This window comes from Pholis gunnellus, assembly GCF_910591455.1.
Source record: "Pholis gunnellus genome assembly, chromosome: 1".
NCBI lineage: Eukaryota > Metazoa > Chordata > Actinopteri > Perciformes > Pholidae > Pholis > Pholis gunnellus.
In genome coordinates, this window is record NC_136528.1 from 12,195,618 (window position 1) to 12,208,506 (window position 12,889).

Consider the following 12,889-nt stretch of genomic DNA (forward strand, 5'->3'; position numbering starts at 1 on the left):
CTGGTTCTGCTGCATCAATTTAGATCCTTTTTTTTTAGCTGTCTGACAATGTTATAGGAGTGCAATTGTAAATCGGCGGACGACTCTTTTAATAAAGACACCAGCAAACATGTGTGATGTGACGGGTCAGGGATAGGGGTGCGATACGACGATCGGATCGTGAACGATTAAAATCTCACCACTACCTGCCTTCACATAGAGCTTGTTGGTATCCTGCTACAGTGCACATTCTTTCAGTTGCAGTTCTACGGATCCAGTGTCTCCCATGCTACTGTGGCGCAGCGCCACTGCTAAAGGATTAGCGCTGCTGCTATAATAAAATCTCCCCAAGCGCAATGAACTCGCTATCCCTACTTTTAAGCACCCAGAGTCAGGGACGATAAGAGATCGAACACCCCAAAACGTTTACGGTATCCACACATGGAGCGGAGGAGAGACAGGTGAAGATAACGTTGTCGGCAGAGGTTACAAATAGGCTCGGTAGTGAATGACATGCTAACAAGAATATTAATTTAAAACAGGTGGGTGATAGGTCTTTAAATGAAAGAAAGTCCAGGAGCAGACCTTTGCCTCGCTGCTCAGCCGGTCCCCGCTGTGAGCCAACACCAACATCACGCTGCTATAGACCCAGGCCATAATGCTGGGCCTGCTGAAGGTAAGTGACACACGGGAGAACCAGAACCAGGACTGCTTGGGGCAGACTGTCAGTCGCTGCAGTAACATGAGAGGTTTGTTAGTCCCTCAGTGCAGATAATAAAACTAATAAACAGGGTGATCTGATGTCATAAAATGAGTGTTTTATTAACATGACAGGATGTCCTACGGTCTGTCTATGTGTAAATTGGTATCTCATTTGTCTTGTCAATTGAACGTCTCTCTACAGAGCCATGTTCAGCTGTTACCAAACTAATCAGATCACAACAGAACATTTTTGACAAAGGATCAAATGAGTGATGTAACATGACAATAAAGACATTGCCTACCTTTTGTTTTTCTTGCTGCCCTTCTTTTGTCAAATAGTTCAGAGGGGGGGGGGGGGCTTCCAGTCAGGAAGGAGCAGTGGAGCCAAAGGGATCCAACCAGATGAGGAACAAAATATGGTATAATTAGCTTTTTAGTTACCTAGATCTGCTCACAATAGGGTTGAAGGTGCTGGGTGTGGGAAGTATGACAATGTGAGACTAATTTGGCAAAAAGATCTAACTTGTAACATTGAGGTAGATGCATGGAATGACAAAGCAACAAACATATGATTGTTCATTAGGGATGTCCCATTATAAGATTATACACAGGTACTATTATATACCAGTAAGACTTTATGAAATGAGCTTAATACAGAACAACTTGTGTTGGGAAATATAAAGTAGAGGCAGGTTCCTTTCTTCACTCATTGTGGGAATGTTCTTGGGTTTCTCCTTTCTGGAAGGAGGTTATTGAAATTTTTTCAAATCTTTAAAAGAATCTAAAAGACTTTGTCTACTGGAAGATCAATATCTGAAGCAGAATTGAGCTCAGCGCTGAAGGGCTTAATCACTTAAGTAAGAATTATTCTTCGCGACTAGAGGAGTGGGACTCGACCAGAATTATTGACTGGGTTAAGCTGATGACTGACAATGCTTCCCTATTTGATGATAGCTTAAATGATAACAAAGGGACATTTTACAAGGTCTGGGATGAGTTTTTTTAATAATATTGAATATATAATAGGTGCCTATAACAAAGGGGAGTTAGACTATTATATAATAACATGTATATATAATATATATATAAACTGACAAAAAAAAGGTACAGAGCGAGAGGTAGTGTTGCAGAGACTCAAGCTCTAATAAGGAGGGGGAAAGGAATCACTTTGAACTCAGCAGGAACACCAAACAGATGCTAATGAACATGATGCTTTAGTACAGGCCTCTGGCAACAGGATTAAAACAATGTAAAAGGGAAGTAAGGAACAGAAGATATCCACATGAGCAAGGGTGAACACTGAAAATACTCTACTGATGATGATTCATACTTTGCCTGGTTAGTAATACCAAGAAAGAGATTTTCCTTATGATCTGTTTTCATGAACAGTGATCCAGTTCAAATGTTATTTTTAAGAGATGTTTTCCATCATTTTAATTTCAGTAAATACGGAATGGTATTCCTGCATGCAATTATGCTTTTGAGGTCAATCTGAATAAGGACTAAATGCGTAAATAGGTTTAAGGTCTCAAGCTCTCTGCCAATGACCTTTTTACCATTCATTTCCATAGAGGACATAATCTAATGGGTTTCTAATGATCACTTCATGGTCTTTTGTCTCTAGCCTTGTGAAACGAATAGAAAATACTAATATGTAGCATTAACATATCAATTGTAGATGTGTTGTTAAATTGCATTGCATGGCACAAGGCATGTTGCCTGTTTCTCATTTATCCACCTTGTTTTCCTGACATGATGTCAAGTGTCGAAGTTTTGTCCATTGTTATAGTGAATTGACTATCACTGCCTGTAACAGGAGAGCCAGGTGTAATTGGTTATTTGACCAGCGTAGTTTTCCTGAGATGGACTGTGATGGATGCAACTGTGAAAGATGAGGCATAAAATCACATATACTCTGACAAGCGGCCAGCTAGTTCTCGTACAAAAGGTTGGAAAATGTCATAAGCTGCGTCTTGGTGCAGCAATAACAAGCAGTAGCATAGCACAAACAGAATCATGAATAATGTATTTACATGTGCACACACAATCCACACACACACACACGCACACACACACACCAAACAAATCACGTCAAATAAATGCTTGATTATAATGTATGAAATGTTTCTGATCAGTCGGCTGAAAAACTAATTTCATTTTCTCATTAGAAGTCTCTGCCTGAGGCTCATTCTCATGTCAGTGTTTATTACTCTGAAAACAGAAAATTAAAATCATCAGCTCGGTCAGAATCAGAGCTGTCAGTCACTATTTATGACTGAGAGAGCGAGAAATAAAATATTAAAGGCTGGACAACAATTGAAGGGATCCATCTCATTTTACTGAGGCAGTGGATATACAGCCCACATGACCTTTCCTTCTCCAGAGATTTGCTGCCGCGCTGTCGTCCATCGTGTTTCTAATTTGGCAGGTAGGTACAGTAGGTTAGTGAATGGTTTCCATTAAGTTAGTGAGTAGCTTTTGGCAAGCTAATTAATGGGTTTTAGTGATGAAATGATTACACGGTGTGACCATTTGTATGACATGTGTGACATGTGTTCTTAAAGAGTTTCCAGTGCAATTGAATGTGTTTGCACATCATCACAATTTACAACACACAGTTTAGCTTCAGCCATTATAAACACATGCAAACCCCTTCTTTTGCAACTGTTACATAGTATCTTCAAAGGTCCAGAAATATTGTAGAAAAAAAACACAAAAAAAGCAAGACCAACCAATGTTAAACTACAGAGATGATCAATAGCAGGAGGGGAATAGAAGCAAATTCATGAAATTCAAGGCAACAATATTCAACAAAAATATACTTGATGTAAAGAGTATTTGATTTGTTTGTTATCAGAGATGGTACTTAAAGCTGCTGTAATTAACATATTTGTATTAAAAATAGATCAAGTAATTATGTGTAATTTGTAGGGGTCTCTCCTTTACCATAGAATCTAACCTGATCATTTTTTACAAATCATTCTGCCGTGATTCAATAAAGATCAAAGTTCCTCTCATTGCAGTTGATTCCACGCAGGATTTGTATTTTAACGATGCTTACCTGACCTTACACATACATGATATTGCGGTTAGTGCTATAGCTGTAGGCTGCAAAATTGGCATTTAGACAAAGATGAATCAAATGAACTGCTCCTGAATCAATTTAGTTCTGTCTGAGACACAGCAGGTTAAAATAATGGGGCTTCTCCTGTCTCCACTAAGGGACGGGTCTGCACTGTCCTCCCCCGAATGTATACCGTGTGCTGGTGCACAGTCATTATTGACGGCTCAGTTTCCCTGCACAAAATCAGGTTAGCCAGACACATTGTTGTCTATTACGATGCCTCTATAATTATTGCACCATTTATTTTGAACAAATCACTTCTGCTTTTAGTTGAACAGATTTGCTGGTATTAGCATTAGCCTGATGCTCCCTGGTTGTCGTGCTGGACATAATCTTTGCTTCATCTCTTTTATCTGCACTGTTTTATCATCGCACACTAAATAGGCTCAGAATCACAGCCTTTCTGCCAACTTTATTTTATGATTATAAATCCACTGGTATTGGCCATACAGTACAAGACAAAGTTGAGAGTCAATGCTTGAAATATTTCTATGTAAGTCAATATTTTCAACCTTAACCCATCAACCACAGGATGTTTAACAAATTCCTGAGGCATGATCATACAGCACATGCAAGAACATATCTCACTGAGCCTGAATAAGATTTGATTTGTTTAGGATTCTTCTTTGTATCGAGGCGCAGTCAGCCAAACCACACTACCACACTATAAACAGACTTTATTCCACATCACAGAAACATGTGTCCTGACCTTTCCACCAAGACCTTTCATTTATTTTCTAATACAGTTCCTCTTGTGAGTTACTCTGTTCTCATAGTCATAGAAAAGGTCAAAGCAAGCACTCGTGTCTGATGTCTGCCTGCTGAATTAGCTGTGTCACCTTTCATTTCTCCAGAATCAGACCTCACCACCCTGCTGGGTCTCATTTGATTGTACCGTGTGTTCAGTATTCATGCTGTATTAAGCATAGTAATGTGCTGTATATATGAATATGAATAATACTAGTATCTTAATTTAATACTTGCAGAGGGTCTCCCTCCCAGCTTAAGCTGCGAATGAATAAAAGCTCTCAAATACTATTGTATTGTATTCTTGCAATGAGTGGGCACCAAAAAGAAAAGCCATTCTGTATCACTCTCCACTTCGTTCAGTGGGAAAAATAGATATTAAGGAACTGCAGAGAGGTGCATGTTTTATACAAACCCCATTTATCCAAAACACAGACGTGTCCTTTAATAACCAAAAAAGAATGAGGGGATGTGATTTTCCATTAATCACAAATAGCAGAGCAAGCTCATTTGTATTGTTCCGCTGTGAAACTGTGAATTTAGGACATTGTGAAGAAATGACCCCTTTATGCATGAGAACAGCGTCTGAAAGAGGAGGGGAGGGGGGGGGGGGGGGGAGCCTGTCAAAGCGATGTTGATCAATGATGCTGCCTCAGATTATGAACACAGAATTAGCACATTAGGACTCGTATGATAAATAGAGCAACCACCAGCCAGTCCCCAAATCACCTGAAAGAGCAGCGAGACAATTTGACTAAGCTGATTTCAGCAGTGTGTGTTTGCATATAATCTCTAGCTCAGCTCTTCAGGTTTGCCCAAATGTCCACAGTTTCAAGTTAGGCAAAGGGGAGACTTGAACTAACTGCATTAGACCCGCCCACAAAAATGGCTGGGCCCCTGAAAAGGCCCGGTGAATGGGCCCTCGCCATATCTGCTTTACTTTATGTCAACGCATGCTGCTCTCTCTCTCCTACTAAACACATACATGCAAACTGAGAGAGACTTACCTCGTGATGGGGGCTACACATATCACTCCAACATTAGCTAATAGTTTAGATCAGTGCACTTCACGGGTCATGTGGCCGAGCGACCGTGCTTTTTTTTCCCGCAACAGTTGCAGAGCCGGTCCTGACCCGTGAGCCATGTAAACCCTTTGCCATTGCCAAACAGTCACACCTGACACCCCAGTGCTCCCATTACTATCCTCCCTCCTTTAAAACAATTCGCTCCATCCGTCAGTCTAAGAATGAGTAGACCTATACAGAACAGAGTGAGGTGTAAACAAGCATTCCTTGAATAGAATATTTTCTATGGAATCTGAAGTTAAGTGAACTCTGCTGTCTGGTAATTAGTCCAGCACTAAAATTCCATACAAGCTTTGGCTATACAATGTAAACAAGCCTATAGGTTATAGATAACCATACGATTAGGGCTATTAGATACTATTAGGGCATCTGCCCTCATTTCCTTTTACACATTTTCAAATACAAAATACTATTCATACAAGGCTGTGGCTTGGCTGAATACTTGGTTATCATTTACTGAGAGATGTGCATCCATATCGCCCTGCATATGCACGGCTAATCAGCATTTAAAAGGTACATGTATATATATTTATCAATAATCCATGTCAGCAATTGCTTTCCATCTTGCATTGGTCCAGCGATGTAACTAGAGACGAGATAATCATTGACTTGTTTTACAGTGATGTGTGCCTGTGAGGAGTGCCATCCCGCCTATATATTATCTGGACTGACTGATCTACACAGAGGCTGCTGCTGTTGTTTCGTTTCACGCTCGCGCATACAAACGCACCTTTGCCTACCGTTGAACTTGGAGAGGAGAGAACACAAGTTTACCTGATTGCAGTTCCCTCCAAATTCACAATTTGTTTGTTTCTCTTTTCGTGATAGTTCCGCTTCATTCTGTCATCAAAGTTATAAACATTGACATGCTTTGACATGAGAGAGAGGCGTAAATTGCGGGGACGTAACTTGCGTAGTAACCGCCTGGCGGGTAGTCTACAAAATAATACTAGTACAGGCTACATTTAACTAAAGCAACAATTAACACAATGGTTATTTGTAGTTGTTTTAATGAGTAATGTTGAATATTTTGGTTCCGAATAAAAATTGGGTCGTCATTGCTTATATTTAGGATGAATATGATTATTGCTGGTCTTCATGGGCTCCTACTAGTGGCTGGGCCCCTATCTTCAATGTTAAAAGTATTAGATTGGGTGGCCCATGCCAGAGCCGAGAATCATACAGTAGTCTAAAATAAACACTTCATGACCACCAGCCGGTTCGTCCCGTGATGGATCAGCTGTGCAGTAGCCTTCCCAAATAGTCCAGATGGCCAGTTTTGCAGTTTCTAGCAGTTTTTTTAATGCAGTTTTCTCTCTTTATTGAATGAAATGATGGACAATCCAGAAAACTAAATGGCAGGGGGAAGTACTCAGCCAAGAGTAGATTGGATTAGATAGAGCATTTTATTAATCCCAGCTCAAAATTGTACTGTTACAGAATCTTAGAGCAAAAAAAGACAATGATAAAGACCAACAAAATATACAGTGCTGTGAACGCACCTTCAGGTGAGTGACCTATGGTACAGTTGAGGCGGTGAGAGAAACGACAGCTACTTATCTAACAAGCTGATTTACAGTAGTTTAAGCAACTTGCGGTTCATTTATGTTTAGGTCCCCGCACAGCTTTGGCCCCGGGCGGCACACAGGTGTTTTGCCTTATTTGCCTGATTAAACCGCTTCTCAGGACTCTCTGGGCGTGTACTGAATTAGTTTGATTGACACCTCTCGCGCTTGTTTGTTGGTTTTGTCGCACCTGCTTGGGCGGGACAGTTTACACCTTTATCTATCTCATGTATACGTGGAGTTTGGTGACCTGAAATAATTCTCAGCCTTACTCCACCCAAGTGCAACCCGAGCGCAGGTGTATTCAGCCAGAATAATGGAAAACACCTGTGTGAAAGTAACAAGTCCCAAAGATCTTATTTTAAATGTATTAGTCAGAGGTTCACTTTGTACAGATGCAGTTTGGGCTGCGGGCGTGTTTTCCAGAGATCAATAGTTCACCATTTAATTTGTGCGGTTCTAAAGCTACACATTGATGTGACTGTGTATATCTGCAGCTACTTTTAACCCCTCTGAGTTAACAAGCCTCAACAACGGAGGTTTATGTGATCTGATAAGATGAACCTCGGCAGTCTGTCTCATTGTCGTCAGTATTGGTGCAATAAACTTGGCCAAGACATATCGCCTTAAAGCAAAAGCTGAAACGTTTTATGAGAGCAAAAAGAGGATAATTGGCTGCACAGTCACTGACACAGATTGAGATAAGGCTGGAAATAGGACACGTTTTAAATAGCTGACCGACACGACCGACTCGTTTCTTTAGTCAGCGATAAACTTTACATGTGAATTGATTTGGAGATTAATAACTCCTACTACTACCACTAATAGTAATAATAACAATAACAAATGCTTTTTTTCCCAAATATAATCTGTAATTCGTCTCCCACTGATGTTTTTTTGCCACTTCATCCAAGCATAGAAACTTTTTTGCAAACTTCCAGTGTTTCCACTCAAGTGTTTTTATGCTCAAATTGAAAATGTGCATAAAAACATGTGGATGGAAATGCACGTACTTACAGGTTCATGGGCTATGTATGTGTGAGCAAACCTACCTAAACACCAGGAGAACGTGGAACCTCCACCCAGAAACGTGGGCCTGTGAAAGCTGTTTCTCCGTTTTGCCACCATGCAACCTCTTTGTGGAAGAGTCCCAAAAGCTTTTATTTTTTTAAGTGTAAAAATAGCAAATTCATCACATTGATAGCTGAGAAGTTATTTTTTGCATCCCTGCAGAGTAAACTTTTAATCTACTGTTTGGTTTTATGGTAGTGTTTATTAAAAGCTGCAAGCAGGCAAATTCCACAATTGCAAACATGGCTGTAAAATAGATACTAATATTCTTTACCCTGTGCTTTTTATCTGAAGCCTTTACATTAGTGAGACCAGTCTGCTTCTCCAACACTTTTATACTCTTTGAGTAGCATCAAAATAAGAAAAAACAACAACAACAACAACCTTTTTCTATCTTACCAGCCTTGTTGCAAGGTATTTTAAATATTTCAGCTGCTCTGACCTGCAAGTCTAAAGTGCATTGTCTTCAGTATGTGCTAAAACACTGGCATATATAAATAAAAATTAGGCCGCATGGCCTTTTAGGACTAAAAGGACTGTAGGTGAGAATGTGTTGAGGGTAAGTGCAGACCCCTGGCACCCAGCGAGACCCCGGCTCTGCTCCTTCCCTCCCCTTTAGCTGGCCCCTTCTCTCTCTGCAGGCACTGAACAAAGAGAGGACCCAAACAATGGATCACTCTGAGCGCTGAATGGCTTTGCGGGTCAAGCACTAACCCCCCTCCCTCTTTGACAGAAACACAACCCACACTTGTTCTGCTGAAGAGAGGCTGACCCTCCCGGCAAAGAAATAATGAACGCTGCCTGGGCATTAAACTGATAAAACTACCGGGACTGGGATCAGTTTGGCAGACAAATCACCTCTAATGGCGTGAGGCTGGAGACTCTCGTCTGTCCTGTCTCTCCCCTCTTCATTACAAGTCTACTGTACACTGTCCAGGCATCCACACAGCCATGTTACGCTGCTCAGCAGAGTTCATAGCGCAGGACGTGACCTTAAAGAGCAGCTGTCTGCTCTCTCTCCAAGCATCGCTCATTTTTATCAATCATTTCTGTTCTTGCTTTGCTTCAACTACGATTGAAATAGTGTCGCAAACGAAGGGGCCGTCGTGTGCAGCCAACTGAAAAGTTATTTGTTAGGCAAATTGACTGATCAACTGCCACAGGAGCTTCTGTTTATAAATAAAAGGCGCTGCCTATGAAATCTCTCACAGCATCAAGGTCCAACCCAGAAATTTGCATGTTTCCTAGTCAAATTTGTTAAAAATACACTTGCAAATCATCTCCAGCTTATTTTTATTACACTGCTCCTTCCTGGCGTCCCAGCATCTGGAGACTCAGGTGACGTCACTCAGTCCCATCACAGAAATATGAAGAATTTATGCTGCGCCGCTTTCCTGCGATCGTCTAAAGCTTGTCGTGCAAATTGAGTTGTTTTATAGCTGCAAAACACACCCGACCATCTGGTACGGTGAGGTTAAGGAATTATTTTAATGTTATGAATTATGGCAAAATGCAATTAGATCCTGGTCTGTTCATAGTCAGCATAAGGTACGATAAGATAAAACGTAATTATCCCCATGGGGACAATGGGTATCATCATCATTCACTGATCCTTCTCTCCTCCTCTTCTCTTCCTCCACTTTGACTTTGTTCCTCCTCAGACCGCTGTTTCACCACCTCATTGTATATCAGGTGCGTTTGAGTTCCTGTCGGCTTTGTGTGTGGATGCCATGACACTTCTATGTGGCTCAAACGGTGGTTTTACAGCTCGCCGTCTGTATGGGCAGCTGAGGTCTAGAGGCATGCAAGCTGTTCGGTCTTTCACCTTCGCTCGCGGCCCCTCCCCCAGGTCAGCGGCCATACATTAGATCAAGCCAGGCCTCACAGGGTCGAGGAACCGGTGCCAATCACACCACAATGCAGCATAAAGCAGGGCCGGGCGGAAACTATAAGCCTTGCTGAAGCAATGTCACATGTATGTCTATCCTTTATTTCAGTTCTTTCTTTCTTTTCTCTTCTGAAATTATTGTCTTTCAAGGTTTCTTGTTTTTGAATCATTATTTTAGATTATCTGTATAATCTGCTTTACCGTTGCTCTCCGGGTGCTTTACAACAGCGCACTGCTCCTAATGTTTGTTATGGGTATAAATGCAGATATTTCATCTATGTATGAACGTGGCGATAAAACTACGTTTTTAAATATTTGCTAGTTTCTTTTGTCGTCTATGAAAGGAAATCATCAGTGGGAAGTGGCTGTACTTTACTACATTATATATATATATATATATATTATAGAGTATTTCAATTCAGTTTTTTAAAACTATTTCACTGCTATTAGTGACTTTGCAGATCAACATTTTCCAAACAGAACATTTGATGAATTCATAAAGTATGATCCATTTTATTCTTAAAATTCTTACATTGAAACGCTGTTTAAATTAATCAGTTCATTTAACAATAATAATAAACCAATTGTAATTATATATTGTAATATAATAATCTGAAAGGGGCCATAATAATGAGTACATAATGCATAATGAGTACTTTTACCTTTGACACTTTAAGAACTCGTTGCTAATAATATTTCTGTAAGAATTTTAATGCCAGAGGTTTAGTTGTAAAAGAGTATGTTTATATTGTGCTATTACTACATATACAGTAAAGGTTATGAGTCATTATTTTACATCTGGAGGAAGCAATTTGAATACGTTGGGCTCTGAGAAATTGTGATGGGCAATATATCACTATTTTCTCACATTTCAAAGACCAAACAATTCATCTAGAAAATAATCGGCAGATTATTTTATAACGAAATAAATTGTTAGTTGCAATCATAAAGAAATACAGTAAACGTTCTCCTGGCAACAGGTGTGTTCGGTATAGAGAATGATAAGATATGCTCCTGGATGGCCTGTGTGTATCTATACCTGCTTCTGCATGCACTTCAGACAGCAGCCATTCACTGTGAGGAGACTGGATGGCTCATTTGCCTCTGCTTCTGCACCCTGAGAATTGACTGTGTAAAAGAATCATCCTCAGCTTGAATCTATTATCACCTGATCCTGTACTGTTTCAAGTCTGCCAAGCCCACGGATTGAACGTCTCACGTTTAACCCTTTCCCCGTCGCTCTGCTGGATGGCATCCCATTTCCCTGACTATTACCAAGAGTAAATGTTTTCCTTCACCCTCTCCAATGAGTAATTTTTGGTGTCGAACTTGTCTCTAACCTTTTCCTACCCCCTTTTGTTTGGCTTTTGTTTGGCAACAGCTGTTATCATGGATTTCTTTTTTTCTTTTTTTTTGGTCAGCTGTGATTGCTCCGGGCAAAACAGGAGCAGATGGTGTTTTGCTATGCATGAATGGAGCGTTAGAGGAGTTGGACTGAATAGGCCAAGTTTTGAATGGTGTCTACACAGCACCTGCCTCTTGTAGCAGCAGGGACATCCTAGTGGCATGATCTGTCCTGGCTTCGCTGCCATCGTAAAGGATGAAAGAAAGGAACAGAGGGGGGACCTTGTTGGGTACCGTCCATATTTATTGATTTTCCTGCAAGTCGTGGCATAATGTGGTGTACAGTCAGTTTGAGTTAATTGGATGTGACACAGCGTGCACGTGTAATCTATCACTCTAGTCTCCTGGTACACTTTATCAGTTTTGTTGCCATAGGAACATGTTGGCTCTGTAATAGCCTATATTAACAGGCTAAGTAAGTTGCAATAAAAGGCAATTTCAGAGTCGGGATCCTCTGCTGAACACAAAGGCCGTAAAATACTGATGAAATAAATCGGTGGCAGTGGGGGGAGAGCGAGCTGGATTTTACATTCTTAAACCAGGCAAGTCCAAATAAAAGGAGACTGCCATCGCTTTCCATACAATGAAGGGACATCTGTCAACCTCTGGGGCATGATGATCTGTCACAATAAAGAAAGCTTTCTCAAATCACAGACAGCGCGCTGTGCATGTCTTTAGAGCGACTGTATAACTCAACAGGGAATAAATGCTCCAGATGCATTTGGTTTGCAAAATACTGACAATAACATTCTGAGCGAACCATAATACTCTGAAACAAACCAGGTCCTCATATGCTCACCGCTGTTATTGTTATGGTGACAACTGCTTCTAATAAACAGTTTTTTTCTTTGGGCTTCAGATGTTTGTTCCATGACCTTTGTGACGTTGACAGCAGCAGGATGGTGGTTAGCTTATCTGCCCTCATTCTAGCCTATATGCTTGACTGCACAATACACTCTCAAATACGTAGAGAAGACATTTGCATGAAAAATCCCATTCTTTGAGTTTGTGATTGCAAAAGTATCTAATGACTCTTGACGCATGTCAAAACCATCATAAGGCAGGTAGAGGCGTCTCAATGACTTATTTGCAAACATCAAATCTACAACAGGTTCTTTTTCCATCATTGCATAATTTAGATGTGGCGCTTTAACATTACAGATCCATGTCAATCCTCTGATTATGATTACATACTGGTAATCATTTACAGGAAATAGGCTTATTTACAGTCATTAAGAGCCGTAGCACGGCCTCTGGCAATATTAAACAGCAGCATCAGTCGTTGCAGTATAAGGCTTTCTGCATGTGTTTATCAGAATTGTGT